The sequence below is a fragment of the Centruroides vittatus genome, unplaced genomic scaffold (assembly GCF_030686945.1).
Source record: "Centruroides vittatus isolate TY-2023 unplaced genomic scaffold, ASM3068694v2 scaffold_149, whole genome shotgun sequence".
NCBI classification, from domain to species: Eukaryota; Metazoa; Arthropoda; class Arachnida; order Scorpiones; family Buthidae; genus Centruroides; species Centruroides vittatus.
This window is the reverse complement of record NW_027122681.1, coordinates 3,049,130-3,066,728: the sequence shown is the minus strand read 5'-3', so window position 1 is coordinate 3,066,728 and position 17,599 is coordinate 3,049,130. Positions and strand designations below refer to the sequence as shown.

The 17,599-nt window shown below is 29.4% G+C and overlaps 1 pseudogene; it reads right to left on the bottom strand.

The window, feature by feature from the left end:
- Positions 1-1,741: 1,741 nt before the first annotated feature.
- LOC136987273 (ELAV-like protein 3 pseudogene) lies at positions 1,742-13,269 on the bottom strand (annotated as a pseudogene).
- Positions 13,270-17,599: the final 4,330 nt, after the last annotated feature.

Genomic DNA, 17,599 nt, shown 5'->3' with positions numbered 1-17,599 from the left:
AGGAACAGAAAGTTTTTAAATGTAATCATCAATCTAGCTATTTACTGGTACTTTAACTAGTTTTTTTTAATGTTAATATAGATATTTATGAATTAGCCGTTGCTGAAGGAATATTTATTTTATATATTTTACATATTGAGGCGGATAAGAGATGATGATAAAAAGTTGGCTCTACAGTTTGTTCCTAAGCTGTAAAAAGGACAAAAGACAAAGAAATATGAAAAAATCCTTGTTTTTTCTTCAATTAATTTCTTGTAAATTTTTAAAATAAAATGTACACTTTTTTTTTATCAGGGGGGAAAAAACAGGAGGAATTTTAATTATAAATGACTTATTTATAATTAAAAATATTCAACATAAATACACGCAAAAGCTGCTTAGCTATAACGAGAAAAATATATAAAAAGCAAGCAACCAATATTTTCTATTAAACATAAAATAGAAGAACAGCTTACCAGAAGTCCTTTACAATAAAAATATCATACATATAAATACTATACATGCAAAAAAACTGCTTACATATTAAAAAAAAATCACTTTACAATTAGGCAACTTGTAGCTAGATTTTTTTAACTTTCCCAGCTGTTACGAGATTTTGTTATAAAACTTTCTATAGTTTTAATTATTATAAAATGGCACTTATTTTTGAGGGCAGAGATGCATTTTGTAAAAAACTCTAATTGCTAACAAGAAGTAAAATCTTCATTAAGTCCAACCTCATTTGAAATATGACTCGTAACCACCCTTCACTACCAAAATTTAATAGAATCAATGCCCCTTAAACGCAAGCTACCATGCCAAATTTCATTTCTTAATCTTTGCTCCGTGCAGAGATATTAAAATAGATGACAACACATGGAATTTTTTTCTGTTTTTTGACTTTTTTGGGTTCCAGAGGTCTCAAAATGTAGAGACAAAATCTCAGAGGGTCAAATTTGATATGATTCCAATACTTTCCCTTGTTATGTATACATAACAGCTGGGAAAGTAATAACCGGCAATCGCAAATACTGGTACAAGAAAATCTTACATATTGGTACATAAAATAAGTTCACTGTTAGTCTTATTCAACACAATAAGAGAATGGGCAAAAAAACATTACATTTTAGTAAAAAAATTTAACCGTCTTGAAACTTTAAAAAGAATTAAACGATAACATTTTTATTCAAGAGACGGACAAGGTAGAGTTACCTGTAGCCTACTGAAGGTTTTGCGATCTCCCACAGGTTAATGAATTTCATAATATAAGACGCGGGATAATTTTTTGAGTTTTTTTTTCTTCTCGGACAAAAGTTGTGTCTTATATGCTGTAAAATATGGTAATTATTTCTTAATAAAACTGTATATATAATAAATACTGTATATATTTCATAATATCAAAAGAGATTAAATGTCTCTAGTTTATATTTCTATTATTATAATTACCATTATCATCATTCATTTGGATTTTTATTATAATCAAAATAATGGCACAGTTTCTGTACCAATATTATAAAATTTTAAAACAAATCATAAAAAAACTTCAAACTTAATCTAAATATAATCAACATCATCTAAAAAATTCATATTAATTTAAATTCAGAATACAGTCACAATTATGAAACTTATACATTTCTATTTAAAATTTAATAAATAAGAGGAGAGAAAATTTCATATATTTAATATTTATGAATAAATTACATATATAAATGAATTTGTGTGATTGTTTATTAAAATGTTAAACAAAATTTGGACAATAAAGTAAACATTAATTTTTGTATTGTGTTCACCAACTACAGACATGATTGTAAGAAATCATGATAAAACAATACAGCACATGATGTGATGTAGGAAGCACAAGTTCCATTAATGCTTCAAAAATGATATTTCCTGCTACGATAATAAAAAAGAAATGAATATTACATTTTTGGAGTCTTAAATGATACTTGAAGTGGTCTTCCTGCAAACTGGTAGCCGTTTAAAGCTTCGATGGCCCAGACTGCGTCGTCGTATTTCGCCATTGTTACAAAACCGTATCCTTTGCCGGCACCTGTTGTGCTGTCTCGAATAATATTGACTTTAAGAATTGATCCGTACTGAGCAAATAGTTGCCATAAAGTTTTTTCGTCTGTATCTGGACCTATGTTGTATACAAAGAGAATATGTCCTGCTTCACTTATAGTTAATCCTCCACCACTGCTACCTCCTCCGTAATTTCCTAACATGGGGCTGTATCGATATCTACCACCAGTCTGCCTGATTGGACCACCTCCACTAAAATTACTTCTTACAGAAGTGTTAAAATGAGTAATCGTGGCAACTGGAGGACGAACCTTTTTGGCATTGTCTTCTGCAAATCTAATAGACAGTGGTTCGCCTCCGCCCGGAAGAGTCTGTCCTCCAAATTTCTCGATGGCTAATTCGGCTTGATCTCTCAGATCGTATAATACAAACCCGACTCCCTTTCCCTGTCCCGTGACGTCGTCTTTCAAAACACGACACTGAATTATTGATCCGCATACCGAAAATATTTTTTGAAATTCTTGTTCTGTCATGTGTTTCGGTAAACCTCTAATATATAAATTAGCATTTTTTATGTTATCACTACTTGGTCGTGCATAAGCAACTTTAATTTTTTTGTTCTGAATCTGAAATCCGTTTAAAGTCTGTATTGCCCTCATTGCGTCGATCGGGGTAGTGTAATCGACGAATCCGAATCCGTAACTGTAGCCGGTGGCTTTGTGTCGAACGATTTTGCAAGTTTTAATGGGGCCGATGCTTAAAAATAAACTTTTAAATTCGGGATCGGAGAGAGTTTGCGGCAGGTAATTAATGATGAGATTCGTTCTGGAATCTTGAATACTAACATCATTATTATTGTTGCTGTTGTTACCTTCCATTTTAAAAGATAATCCACCTTTGAATTTTCAAGCTGAGTTAAGCCAACTTGAGAAAAAAAAAAAAAAAAAAAAAAAATTAAAAGCTGGAATGGTTGCTGAAAAAATAAATAAAACAGATATAGTTGACTAAAAACACATTTGAAATTAATATATTTAAAATTTTCAATTAAAATATAAACTATTTAATTGAATTTTTATAAGAAAATTTAGTCAAAATAGTAAATATCATGTGAAAATTTATACTTAGTTAGTTAGGAAGATACCTTGTACTATTACAGTATATTATTAATAAGCACACAATCTCAAGGTTTATCTTGTAAAAAAAAAAAAACTTTTTTAAATTGAATTAATAGCAAAATTCAGATTTGAAAAGAATTTAGCATTACTTTCTATAAGAAATTTAAAAATTCTTTCTCATAATAAATAAAAAAATATTATCAAATATTGCTATATTAATTGTTTTCAAAATATATTTAAGAAACTTACAGATTACTTACACCTTATGAATTAAACATTTCTCGCGCACATTTTCCTTACGAAATTTAGTATACGAAATGCATTCAGAATGCTTATTTTAAATTTAATTACTAAAATAGTAAAATCGATAATAAAATTTATTAATTTTTTCCTTTTTTTTTTTGTAAAAATAGTTACAGAATTAATTTTTCTTAATTTCGAAATTCCAATTTTTAAAATGTAAATAATCGATTAAAAACTCAATAATTGTGTTTCGTTAATTAAGAATACAAGAACTGACTATGATAATTGAATAGTCGGCCAGTATTTCAATCTATTACTCTAAATATAGTAACTTCATTTATTGATTTTTTGTTAAGAGTTTAAAATGGAAAAAGGTAATTATTGTTATACGAAAACATTCTTAGATTGCTACGTTATTTATTTTAATAAAATTTGATAATATGTATACCGTATTTTCCGGCATATAAGACGACTTTTTAACCCGGGAAAATCTCGAAAGTCGGGGGTAGTCTTATAGGGCGAGTATATCCCAAACTATATTTTAACTGTAAAAGTCGAGGGTCGTCTTATACGCCGGAAAATACGGTATATATCTAAGTTTCGTATTTGTTAAACTATCTGAAAAAAAGATTTTTTTTATATAAATTATGGCAACAGTTTAAATAAAGAAAACAATCTTCGAAAGGATGATTTTCACAAGTAAAATTTAAAATAAATCTGTACAACTCTGCTCTCTTTTTTGGGAACAATGAGGTTAGGAACAGCATCGACAGCATTTCGTTATTTGACTGCCAAAATCTGTACGGATTTGTCTTAAATTTTACTAGAATATTTTAATATATTTTATATACGACACTGTAAAAAAAAAAAACGGAAATCACGCGTAAGATATCTGTTGCGTGTACTAAATAATAAATGTAATTAAGAAAAGAAAACAAATGAAATTATACACAACTCAAAAAAGAAATTTTTATGTAAGTTAGAAGAAAATAATGAATTAATAAAAACAAAGGAAAGTTATATTGTTTTTTTTTTTTAATTTATTTTTAAAAAGATACATTTTAAGCTTAAGAATAATATGAGAGATCCATTAATTAATTGTTTATAAAATAAATAAATTAAAAATCTATATTTATTACGTACAAAAGTTAGTACAGTTTGGCTAATCTGAACTAAATTTAGAAGATTATGTAGAAAGATGTTTAGATTAGTAATAGACAGAATAAATTATAGCATTTTACTATTATGTGGAAATAATAATAATAATAATAATTAAAGAAATTATTATTGTATTACTTTGTACAAATGATATGTCCTTATTCAAAAGAAATATTATAAAATTTCATTTCAAAACTTGTAACATTACGAATTTACACAGTACGCCAATGTTGATTTCGGAAAAATACAAAACAAATGCATCTTAAATTCAAAGTAATACATTATTATTAAAGTATAATATATTAGTAAATATGAATGATTATGTATTATACTATAGCCAACATGAATCAACGACAAATTACTATAATATTCATAATATTTTCAGTTCTGCACAAATGTATAACAGTTTTTACAGGAGAATTTTATAATAGAATGAACTAAACAAACATTCAATTAAAAAAAAATTAAAACTGTTTTCACTATATAAATTGGAGCCCACCAGTGACCAAGCAGTCTTCGTACCCCGAACACCGGTAGTTCGGTAGTGGGTTCGTTCCTCGCTCGGACGGGCTAGCCACGTGGAGTTTTCCGGGTTTTCTCCTCGTCTGTAACAACTAAATAGGGGCCAGTTTCCCTTAAAAGACCTCCCGGAAGGCATCCCCCTAGGCAGATCGCCCAAGTGTTGTGTTGCCATAACTTTACAAACAAACACTACGTAAATTTAAATGATTTATAACTTACAATTTCTTCTAATAAAATTTTATAAAAAGTTTTGTACAAATGTATGATCAAATGAATTTTATTGAAGAAATGATATTAAAAAGTAATAAATAAAAGGAATCTATTTTAAGTTTCTTTTAAAAAGATGATCATTATGATATAAAAATGTTATGCAAGAACTGAATATATTAATATGCTATGTATACTAAAAGGCTGATCAAATCTACTTCGAAACTTTTACATAATTTTAAATTAATATTTAATATAACAATTTTATGTAAAAATAATATGAGTGCTTTCGTTTTAGAAAAATTCTGCAAAACAAAATTACTATGGAATAAAAAAAAACAAGCAAAAATGTCAAATCATCACAAATTGTTAAATAGATTATTTAGGTATTTCCTTCTTCCAAATGTTATTGTTACTACTGTATTTAAAATCATTCATATATTTCATTCCGATTGAACTACAAAGGATGTTGAATAAGCACGGATACAAATCTTAGAGATGTAAATGTTCTTCTGCTCTAACAACATATTAGAAATTTAACGTGTTACTCAGAAATAAAAAAAACATGATTAATCATGAAATAAAGTTCAACGCTTAACTAAAAACTACACATTAGTGGAATGAAGAACAGCAGAGAGACTTTTTTGTGTCAAAAATGTTACTTATAGAAATTTACAAGAGAATGTCTTCAATATAAAATATTGCAATATATATTGAAATAGATTTAGTAGTTGAAAAAAGCAAAAAATAATCTGATACATGAGTGATAATCATAAAATTAGTTGAAGATGCAACTAGAATACTGTGATAAATGAGTGAAAATGCAATTTTTAACTATCGCTAATTGTCCAAAGTTGCATATACAGTTGTTTGTTTCAGTGTTCCAGTTGCACTTGCAAAAAAGTGTTACAAAAGTTATTATACGAAGATTAATTTTAAAAAAAACTCTTTTCAATGGATGATAGCGACTCTGACAGACAAATATAAAAGTGTTTAAATCTGACAGAGTTGAGATGACATTATGAGAACAAATAGAAAGAATTCCTTAATCATATATCAATTACAGATTATATCATGAAACTAGGAATCAAATATTACGAACTAATATCTATGGTAGATCGACGAAATGGGAACGTGTCATCAATAGAGCTTAAAATACAGTCATTCAAACACATAGCAAACGTTTTTGGATCCTTCTCTGGGTCCACCCTCAAGTTGAGAATGGACCCAGAGAGAGATCCAAAAACGTTTGCTTACAAACTTTGAGCATACCCTCGCTGGTTATAAGGTTAAGAAGATTCATTGGTATTACCCCAGTGTGTGTAGATTGTTTGTTATTATCCCAAATGTAATATGTTCATTGTCACTCCTGAAAAATGAAAATAAAGCATTCGAACAAACAAACAAACCTCAAAAAATCCTGAAATGCAAAAGGAATTTTTCTTTCACAACACACACTCCCACGTAGCACAATAATTAGACACTAAACTGGAACAAAATTGGAGATGCTACCGATTTAATATCAGATAATATTCGGATATTTGTTCCATTGAAGACGACGATAGAAAGCAAATATTTCAGTACTTACGACGAAATGAAAGATACTGTAATTTCAGGTAGATCTAGTATAAATAAAGATAAAATAGATTAATTATTTCTAAGCTCTCAACATAATTCTGTAGCTTTTAATGATTTCGATACATATCTCCCATGAGGCATTTTTTACATTAGCAAATGATGTCCCATTAGACTCGGCTATTAAATAAATAATGGAACTAGGTAGGCTAGGTATTAATATAGTATGTCTCCGGATTAAATAAAATTTTTAAAGAAATTCTAAAGAAGTGATTAAACAAAAATAAAATTATTGCGTTGTTGTAAAATTGTAAGTACTGGTGGAAAAAATATGCATGCTGACTCGCCATTCAATGAATGATATTTTAGCTCATCAGTTTTCTTCGATTTCGTGTATTTTTTGACATTTTTGTATAAATAAAACTAACGTGGAGACAGTCTACCGTTGGGATTAGATTCTTCTTATGTGGAAACATTACACTAATTCCCATAAAGTATGTTATAATCTATAATATGTGTTGATTTTTATTACATTTAGATCTGACTTAATAAGATCCAATGACATTATTATTACTACTCGTTCTTCATAAAATTGTACAAATAACAATATTGTCTTAATGATGCGAACAAAGCATATTGTTTAATGTAGTTTAAATAGTACTAAATTTAACGTTAAAGTATACAAAATGTATTTTTTTAATGTTTATTATTATGGAAAACAATAGCTAAAGAAATTAATAATTTTAAAAAATTACAAGAATTTTTCTTATTGAATGATGAAAAAATTCTTTTAAATTCGCAAATCATTTCTAAATTTGTTAGCATTATTTAATAGTTCTTCTGTCTTAACAGCTTGTAATTTTAGACATTAAATATATATACTGTACACATTTTTTAATTTCTTGAAAATTATAATCATAAATGTAATATTGAATACATGCAAATTTGGGATCGTTGATTATTAAAATAAAATTGCTTTAGTATTGCTTTACTGTCAGTGTTTGGATATATTATATTTCAATTCTTAATTATTTCATGATTTTGTAGTTATCTTAATCTTATTTTCAGAGAAAACTCCATGTGTTAATAATAAATAAGAAACATTCAAGCTAACTTTAGTGTATAAATTGCATGTCTAACCAACAGCTAGATAGAAAAATATGTTTTGTTTCATCTTTTTCAATAATATGAGGCACATCCAGAACTTATTTTCTGGATGTGTCTCATATTAAGTGTCTCCTTCTCTGATGACCAGTGCCAGTAAGCAGCACTGGTGGTAAGAGGAGACACTTGCACAGTTATGAAGGATGAATATTTGGTGCAGCTCTGTGGAGGCAGTTTCTGTAGTGCAGGGCTAAAGGAAAGATGGCTGCTCTAATACAGTCATCGCAAAATGTGAAGTATGCGTCATAATATGATTTTGCACACTAAACTGATGCCAGCAGAGATCCGCTGGCAGTTGTGTGAAGTGTATGGACCAGATGTCAAGAGCAACAGTAAAGTCAGAAGATGATGCAGGAAAATCATGGAAAGCCAATCTAATGTGTACGACGAAGATCGTAGTGGCTGACCATCTCCGGTTAAACAAACTGGTGGAAAGTGTGCAGCAAGCAATTGAACAAAATCAATGCTTTACAGTATCAGAACTCTCCTATCAGTTTCTGTAGATCTTCCACTCTCTGCTGCACAAATCTAAGGAAAGATCATAAGAACTTCCTGGTAACAACAAGAAATTGTTCTATGATCCCATCCACCGACAAAGTGGATGGATATTTCGGATCTGAAGCCGAACAAGGGTAAGAGAATCTTCTCTTAACCCCGGATTTCCACACTAGCATTGAATTCTTATGGTGAATAAAAGAAAATGCATAAAACATTTTACTGACAATTACCGAAAATCGAGTTAAGACTGAAGAACTACTGCTCTATATTATTGTCAAAATTAAAAATATCAACTCGAAATAAGTCAAACAGAATATCAATAAATAAAACTAAATCTGTTTCTAAATTTTGACCAGCTAACTAAACTAAAAAAAAAAAAAGGAAACTATGGTAAATTTTAATGAAATGTAATCATTCCACTCCTTTAGACACGCTGCTTTTCTATCTAGAGAAATTCTACTGTCAATATAAAGATATGAATTAAACAGTGTAAAAATATATACATGAAGATGCTATTGATTTTTCAACTTACAGCCTACTACTGGTGAAAAATACTTTTTGTCTCTTTATAAATAGCAGGTTTTAAAAAATTTTCTTAAAATATATATTATAATTATTAACATTTATAAAAATTTTATTATTGCAGTATAAATTATATGACATTAAAAATAAAAAATGCTATATTTTTATTATTTCACAATAAAAATGATCAAATTTACATTAATTAAAGCAAAACTTCAATTATAGTTTTAAAATGTAGATTAAATTTTAAGAGTTGTGAAATTTGAAAACCGATATCGTAGTGTCTAGTGTAAATCCAATACTCTATATCTCTAAACATGTGTGTTAAATCTTTATTACTTATAGCATATCTTTAATTAGATACAAACATAAAAGTCCTTAATTTTTTCAATTTTTAAACGATATAATCAAAAAAATGTATCGGTTAAAATCAGTTTCATTACCAATTTAACCAATTCGTACGATAATCAAATACGTTTACTCTCGTATGTTGTAATAATAGACGTAACTACCGACAGTACTTATCGGTTGCATTTATTTAACTATAACTGTATTTTCTAATTAGTAAATACTAGTTATAAGATATTATTCGGCACACCGAGTAAACATTCCGCGTTTAGACCTCTTCGAGAATTGAAATAAAATAAAATATTAATAAATTGGACTGCTTTATTAAATGAGGGACTTACAATCAGATCTACAAATTTGAATTATTCCGAATAGTGCGTGTTAAAAAAAAAAAAATCACCGAAGGTTTTTTTTAACATGCAAAGTTTTAATTAATTTATAATTATCTCTCTATTTTTTTAAACAGATAATTTATTTAAAATGAATCTTCCTGGTCTACTTTAAGCAATGACCAGTATTTAAAAGTTGTTGAATTTTATTACTCAACTGAGAAATCAATAATTCAACCTCAAAATTATTTTTTTTATAATTTCAATGTTTAAGAACAATCACCAGAAAACGCAATTCAGAATTTAATTGCTTGTTCGAGTCTATCTTTTTATGACTTATTTTCATTATTTTTCTTATAAGAAATTAAAAAAAACTTGTTAAAAAAGTCTTTAGCGACTCTGTCTTGTCCTGTAATCCATTAATTTCTTTTTTCGTCGGTTCAAAAGCGGATTGGTTAACCAAAATATTAGTTTTTCGCGCAGTGTTTTTTATTTCCTATTAAAACAGTTTCATTAATTTTTTTTTTATGAAGAAAATTTTTATATAAGATAATACGAAAATTAATAATATTACGTATAAATTTACACAATTAAAATTATTCAAATTCAAATATTTTAATAATGAGAGCACAGGTACTAATTGATTAAAAATGAAACTGGGGATACCCTCAAAAATAATGAATCAAAAAATTTTTAATTTTCACCTAAAAAATACATATTTTTTTAATAGTTTCCGTGATCAAAAATTATTTCGTTCAGATTTATTGCTGTATTGAAACATTACTGAAGTGAATAATATATTCAACAATAAATCATTGATTTTCTTTTGACAGGAACGTACACTAGATTCTATCTGAAAAACGCTAATATATTCACAATGTATAATACATTTTAAATTTATTTATCATTATCTAAATACATCCGAAAAGACTTTAATAAAAAAAAAATTAAGAATTTGAAGACTGATCAGTTTCATTTTCTGCATTTCTGACTGATAATTATACAAATATAAATATCAATAAACACCGAATGACTGCTATATTAATTAATATAGCCGTACGTAATCCAGCAATCGTTCGGTGTTAGACTGATAATCATAATAGCATATACTACAGTAGCCTTAAAACCATCTTAAATGCATCAATTGTAACCAAATATGACTGTTTCATGATTTATAGATTTTGTTTTTAAATGTGTAATTCCATTTTTATGTAAAACTATTTTTAGAAATATAACATTCTACTTTTTTTTTACAATACAATTCAAACATAAAAAAGTAAATAAAGAATTCATAAAAGCTTCTTTGTTTACTTTTGTCTTCCTTAGGTTGTAGAAAAGATTGTTATAAATAGCCACAGAATAAATAATAATCAGTAATTTATATCTAAATTCACTGTAAAAATAAATTGATAGTTATTAAAAAAATTGAATTATACAAATTTAAAATAGAGATGTAAATAGCTAAAAACAAAACTATCATTTTAAAACATGTTTTTACTGTAAGTTTTTGACTGATGATACGTGTATATACGTTTCAAACACTTCTAATAATATGCGTATTCACTTCTGCGACTTAGAAATAAATCTAAAAATTTTATTTATACAAAATTAAATATGAAATCTGTTTTTAAAACTATCGTTATAGTAATTATCTTGTTACTAATTTTTATATTTCATTTATAATTTGAAACTATAAACAACTTCTAAAGCGTAATATCTGAATTTTCATTTCTATTATTTAATTCGACAAAAAAAAAATATAGACAAGAAATAATATGTCGAAGCAAAAACTGGACAGTTATTTCAATATTCAAACTTAATACTTTATTTGATTAATGCGAAAATTAAATAGAATCTTACATCTCAACTCTTAAAAATGTATAGAGAAAAACTGTAAAGAGACAGTCCTGTAGCCAGAAATAAGTTATTGGGGGATTAGATTTATAAACAAGGGGCAAGCTGAAAAAATTGAAACTGGTATTTTTCTTTTTTCCATCCAAGCTAAGCCTATTAACTACAATCTACAGGTAAAAATATAACATCAGCTTAAGTTTATATAACGAAAGCTAAAGCATATATTATATATACTACGTGCGGGCACCGTCGTCTAAGTCAAAGGGTTTTAATGACCGCGTAGCCCTCATAGCTGCAAACTGAAGAGATATGCTAATTTACAACGAAAATATTTCAATTTTGATAACTGTATTTTTATATGTATTTCGAATTTAACGTTCCTCGCTTGTACATCTCCAATACATTGAAAAATATGTCAATCATTTAAATGTAACTTCATAAATATGTACATATAAAAATTTGCAATGTCACAGAAAAATGTGGACAACTTTTTCAATTTTCAAACTAAATATTTTTATTAAATTAATATAGAAATTGAACGAAAGCTTAAATCTAAACAAAACCGAAAAGTCTACGGAAAAAGCCTACGGAGACGAACGCTCGGGATTTAATCTTGAAGGAGCCGAGTCGAACAGATAAATGAATTTGTAATTCCAATTCAATAAAATTCCCACCTTACATGACTGCTAATTCATCATTAGTATAGGAATTGAAGACACAAAGAATATAAACAACGAGCAAATTTCAACTAGAAAAAGATTTTTGGAAAATTTTGTAGTATTTGTTTTCCTTTTTCTTCGGAATGCATCCCTCTCGGTGCACCACGTATTTACAGCCTAAAATAGGAGAGGAGTCCGACATTAAAGGTACAGACCAAAATTACTCCGACGTTTATAATTAAAGAAAGTCCGGAACGGCATCTTCCCATTCCTCTCGATCCGCAAAGCCTTTCCCCACCGAAAATTTCTCTACAGGTCCTAATAAACTAAAATCCGAGGGGACCAAATCCAGACTACGCTCCGCAAGTCGAATCAAACCAAACTGCGGTCGGCACGGAGGAACCGGGATGTCTCGCAGCATCCTCGCACGGTCTTTAATCGCAAACGTCGGCGTGACTTTGGCCCGTACCTTTAACGTCGGACTCTCCTCGTAAAATGCGGACAGCCTTTTCAATTTTCAAACTAAACATTACAATTTTACTACAAATTAAATGCTTCCTTCATTCATACATTTTCAATACACTGAAAAATAACATTAAACCATTTAAATATAACATAATAAATATGCAAATATATATATACATAATTTCAATTGTTTTCATACGGAACTGGTGTCAAAATATAACAATAAAAATGGTAAATATAATAATGAAATTGGGAAATGACACCAGTTAAATCATATGTAGCATCGTAAAGATTGATATAAATCGTAAACTATATTATCAATTCATAAATATTATTGAAAGGAAGGAAGTTGACAAGTCTCTCCTACTTACCGATTATTTAGTGATTCATTTAAATGTATTTTTTTTTTATTTGTTTGATTGAAATAAAAATCTCAATTTTCACTGTTTAGTATAGAATTTATCGAAGAAGCGGTTACTCCAATCGCGCCATCTCGTATTCGCAAACGATATACAAACATTCTTCCATTGATGTTTCGAATTCCTTTTCCGGTTTTCTATTTTTGTTCCATTCGTATTATTATTATTTCCTTAATAACTTTATATATTATTAAATGTTTAATAAGTTATTTAATATTAATGTCGGCGTATTAAAATTTTTAGGGATCGTAAGTAATCGACGGTATTTGATATTTATTTCGTCGGGAAAAATTATTTTTTTTTCTTTACGTAAATTTTTAATGTAATGTAATTAGAAAATCGTTATTATAATTAATTATTGAATAACTGTATTAATTGTTCCGTGTAACACTGGAGTTTTCCGAATTTTCTCCGGCGTCTGTAACGCCCGAATACCTGGAAACATTTTCCGGAAGGCGTTATTCCCCCGCGTTACCACCGCATACAACTATTATTATGTGACAAATACGTCACACGTTACCACGGGACAATATAGCCTGGAAGATAGTCCCAAGTAGATACTACAAGACAAGGCCGTTCGGTGGTTTTCGGACATTGATGGTCGATACAATATTTAAAAAAAAATTAATTTATAATATAAAAATTCGAAAATGTAATAAAATTTGATATTATAGTGTTATAAATACTTATCGCTGCCTTACGGTTAGAAAAAAACTACAGGTTGTTACGGAGAAAATTCAATCTTTCTTTACGTGTTTTCGCTATAATGCAATTTGAAAAAATTCACGACAAACGCTGAATTAAATCGTACCGCTTGCGTATCTGCGATTATATACTGTATACGAGCAACCTGAGATGCATTCCTTCCCGGGTCTCCCAGAGGATGAATCGTAATCGCTCGGCCGGATTCAATGCCGTCTTAGCACTCCGATTACAAGTAAATCTGGTGTGGTGACACTTCGAGACACGCGGTGTAATTATTGTAACTATTCAAATAAACAAGAACTTGCTGTGTGATCATTGTTCGAAATACTTCTGAAAAGCTTGACGTCTTCCAGAAGATTCTACTGCACTTGCCTAAATTTAGAGTGTAATTGGATTCAAAGCCACTTATCCTGGGTCCATTCTTCTTTCAAGAAAATAGTCCCAATAGGCGTCTGATATGCTCTGTCACGGCCCAGAAATAACGAAAGATCAGTGCCAGTTTAAGGGGCAGGCTGACCGGGTACCAGCCTGGGGCGCCAAATGTAGGTGCGCTTGTTTGTTTGTTTGATTCGTTAGTTACGGCAATGCAACTCTTGGGTGGTCTGTCTAAGGGTTGCGTTGCCGTAACTAACAAATTAAGAAACTGAAGACATTGTCGTTGCTGTTTATAAAAAAAAACAAAGTTCAGAACGAGCAATTATTTATTGTGACATATTGCAATGCCGGACTGCAATTTTTCGTCACAACGCTTTCAATTTTAAGAGTTTCTTACCCCTGTACATCATGCTTTTCCCGATAACAATGGAGTCATTCCAATCATCTATCTAATTTCATTCAGGAAAAAATTTTTCAAGTAAAATAACGTGATTTTCGGCCCAAACCGTATATAGTTTAAGCTTAGGGACAGGAGGCCACGATTTCCGTATTACAAATTACATTTCAATTTTATGTAATTTGTTAAAGATTACTTTTGTCAGTAATGTACGAGTTTTAACCTCACTAAGACACCCGATATTTAGACATAAATATTGATTGAAAGTGAACGATATGTTGTCAACACAGCGTGACAGTCAGCCATTATTTCTGTGCTGACGATCACGGAATCAGCACAAAGAAGAACCATTTTTGTATTTTTTCATTATTTCATAAATTTTCTACATTACAATACGGCGCCATTTTGAATTATTCTCATAAGTCATCGGCTTATTATTGATCTTGAAAATTCGATGAAAATGATTTCATGTATTGATGTGTATTTACGCATATGTACAAAAATAACAGAATAACTATTTTAGAACTGTTATTATAAACAATGGTTCTTAATCCATTATTTATTTCGGATAAATACACAATCTCAAATGCTCTTTTAGAACAATCATGGTGAGTATAAATCTTGGTAGGAAGATTAAAATCTTAACCGCTAGTCAATTTACATGGGTAGGAACCACTACGGATCCCTAAGTTTTCTTTGTGCCTGTGGAAAAACCCCCATCTTCCCCTCCTCTACGGTATTGACACTTAAAAGGCAAATCTTTGAATTTTTTTACTTTTAAAAATATGGAAACATTATGATTGAAAATCGCTTATTTAAGGGTTTACCTTATACTGTATAAGCAGGATTTCTTGTGTGTCAATGAATTGTTAAAATATAGGAGACTTAAAATGACATAATGGCCTCTTATTTACATCGATGTAATTATAATACTGTATTCGTAAAATTGTTAAAAGATACAAGTATGAGCAGGTTTTTAATTGACTAACGAGTAAATAATAATAAAAACTTGAAATCTTACTAGTTGAATTTACATAAACGAATAAAGGTCGACAAGTACTAGTTTAACTGCCTCGTAAAAATTAACTAATTCAATTGTTAGCAATTAAATTTGTTTTGCAAATTTAAACACAAAAAGTGAGGTTCTCTGAATAACAATTTGTTTCTAGTTATATTATTATTTAAAGATCCAAATAATTTTTTTTTATTGTTAATTAGACATGACAGTGAATATCTCGAAGTATTATTTTTACTGTATCGAACTAGTTATACACCTGTAATTGTTTTTATATTATTACTTTCATAATTGGAATGTAAATAACAAAATAATAATAATAATAATCTTAAATGCATTTTTTCCATTACGTAAACACTATCTTGTCTCACAGCTATGTCCTAGTTACGAGATAAGACAATACGTTGATTAGTTACTGTTTTTAGAAGAAATGTTGCCAAGTCATATAAATACAAACATTTATCATTTTGTGCCATCAAGAATAGTATCATCTGTGTAAGTTTGTATCTTCATTAGTGAATTTATTTGTTCTGTAAATTGAGTAGGGGATACCAATTTAACGATTTGCAGGTTTGGGAGAAATTATTGGCATTCGGTTCGAGTATAGAATGAAATACCTTGATTAATGAATCATATAATTTTTGCAAATTTTGTTCCACACTGAGCCAATTATTTGTCCAGTTTTATTTGAAAATGTATAATCACAGTCAATGTTTAAGGGAAATTCCCTCGTCAAGCGTGAAGTCACTGCAACGTAAGTGCGATCACCGATCCGAAATCGATAAAACGTTTATACTATAGCTAATATAACTAAAATTTCATCTGGATTGGACAGGGGTTATAAGGAATTTATAGAATACCTTACAAAAGCTTTTCTAGGACTACTTTAGATTAGATACCATATCTTAACAAGGATTGGATAAGTGGAACATTTGTTCCGGGCACGTCGATGCTCTGAGGTGAACGTAAATAAAGAATCGGAAAATATAACTTAGGTTACCTTATTCTCTGTCATAATACACAAAACTTCAGAAGTAACTATGACACCCCTGCTCTAAAAAACACTGTGTTTTCAGAAGCTGATCGGTAACCAGGTGATCCTGATCAACAGTGTAACAGCAATGAACCGGATAAGGATTTGTTTAGATGCTTTGATTTATCTCTAATTAACAGAGCATATTTTAAAATGACATGAAAATCAAAGGACGGTGGCTACGTCGTTTTTGTATACTTAAGTCATATTGCTACGTACTGTACGGTACAACGCGCTGATTGTTTACAAATCGCTCCGATTTTCTCAATAGAGATTCAAGCGAGTATTATGGACAGGAAATCAACTAGCACGAAAGGTGTAGCGTCCATATTTGTGCAATGCAAATTTATTTCCAGTGAAAGAAAAACTATACAATTGACAAGGGATACGAATAGTAGGTAAGGTCAATTATATCTTAAAAAGGCCATAGTTATTTTGACTCTCGCACAATAGAGCAACTACAAATATGGCACCCTAGACCCATAATGTGCAGACTTTCCAAACTAATAGTTTCACTTTCGCACTAAATGATTCTATTTATATAATTTTAAACTGTATTTTTACTTTCTCGGCTGTTATGTAGGCCTATACATAACAAGGGAAAGTATTGGAATCGTGTCAACTTTGACTCTCCTGGTTTTTTTTGCAAATCTCCACGTTTTGAGACCCCCTAAATCCTTGTGTGTTGGCGTCTATTTTTTTTAATATCGCGGGATGTAGTAATAATAATGATACAATATTTGGCGCGAATCACCGAAATTTAAAGTTATGAATTCCACTTATATACAAATTTCGGTGATTTTAAGTTGAAGGGGTGGGAAGATATGTGTCATATCTCGAGAAGAATCGAACTTAATGAAGATTTTACTACTTATTAACATTTAAAAGTTTTTATAAAATTTATCTCTATCTTCAAAATTTAGCGTTTCGCCATTTTATTATAATTAACAATATAATAATTTTTTATGATAAAATCTCATAACAGATGGCGCCAC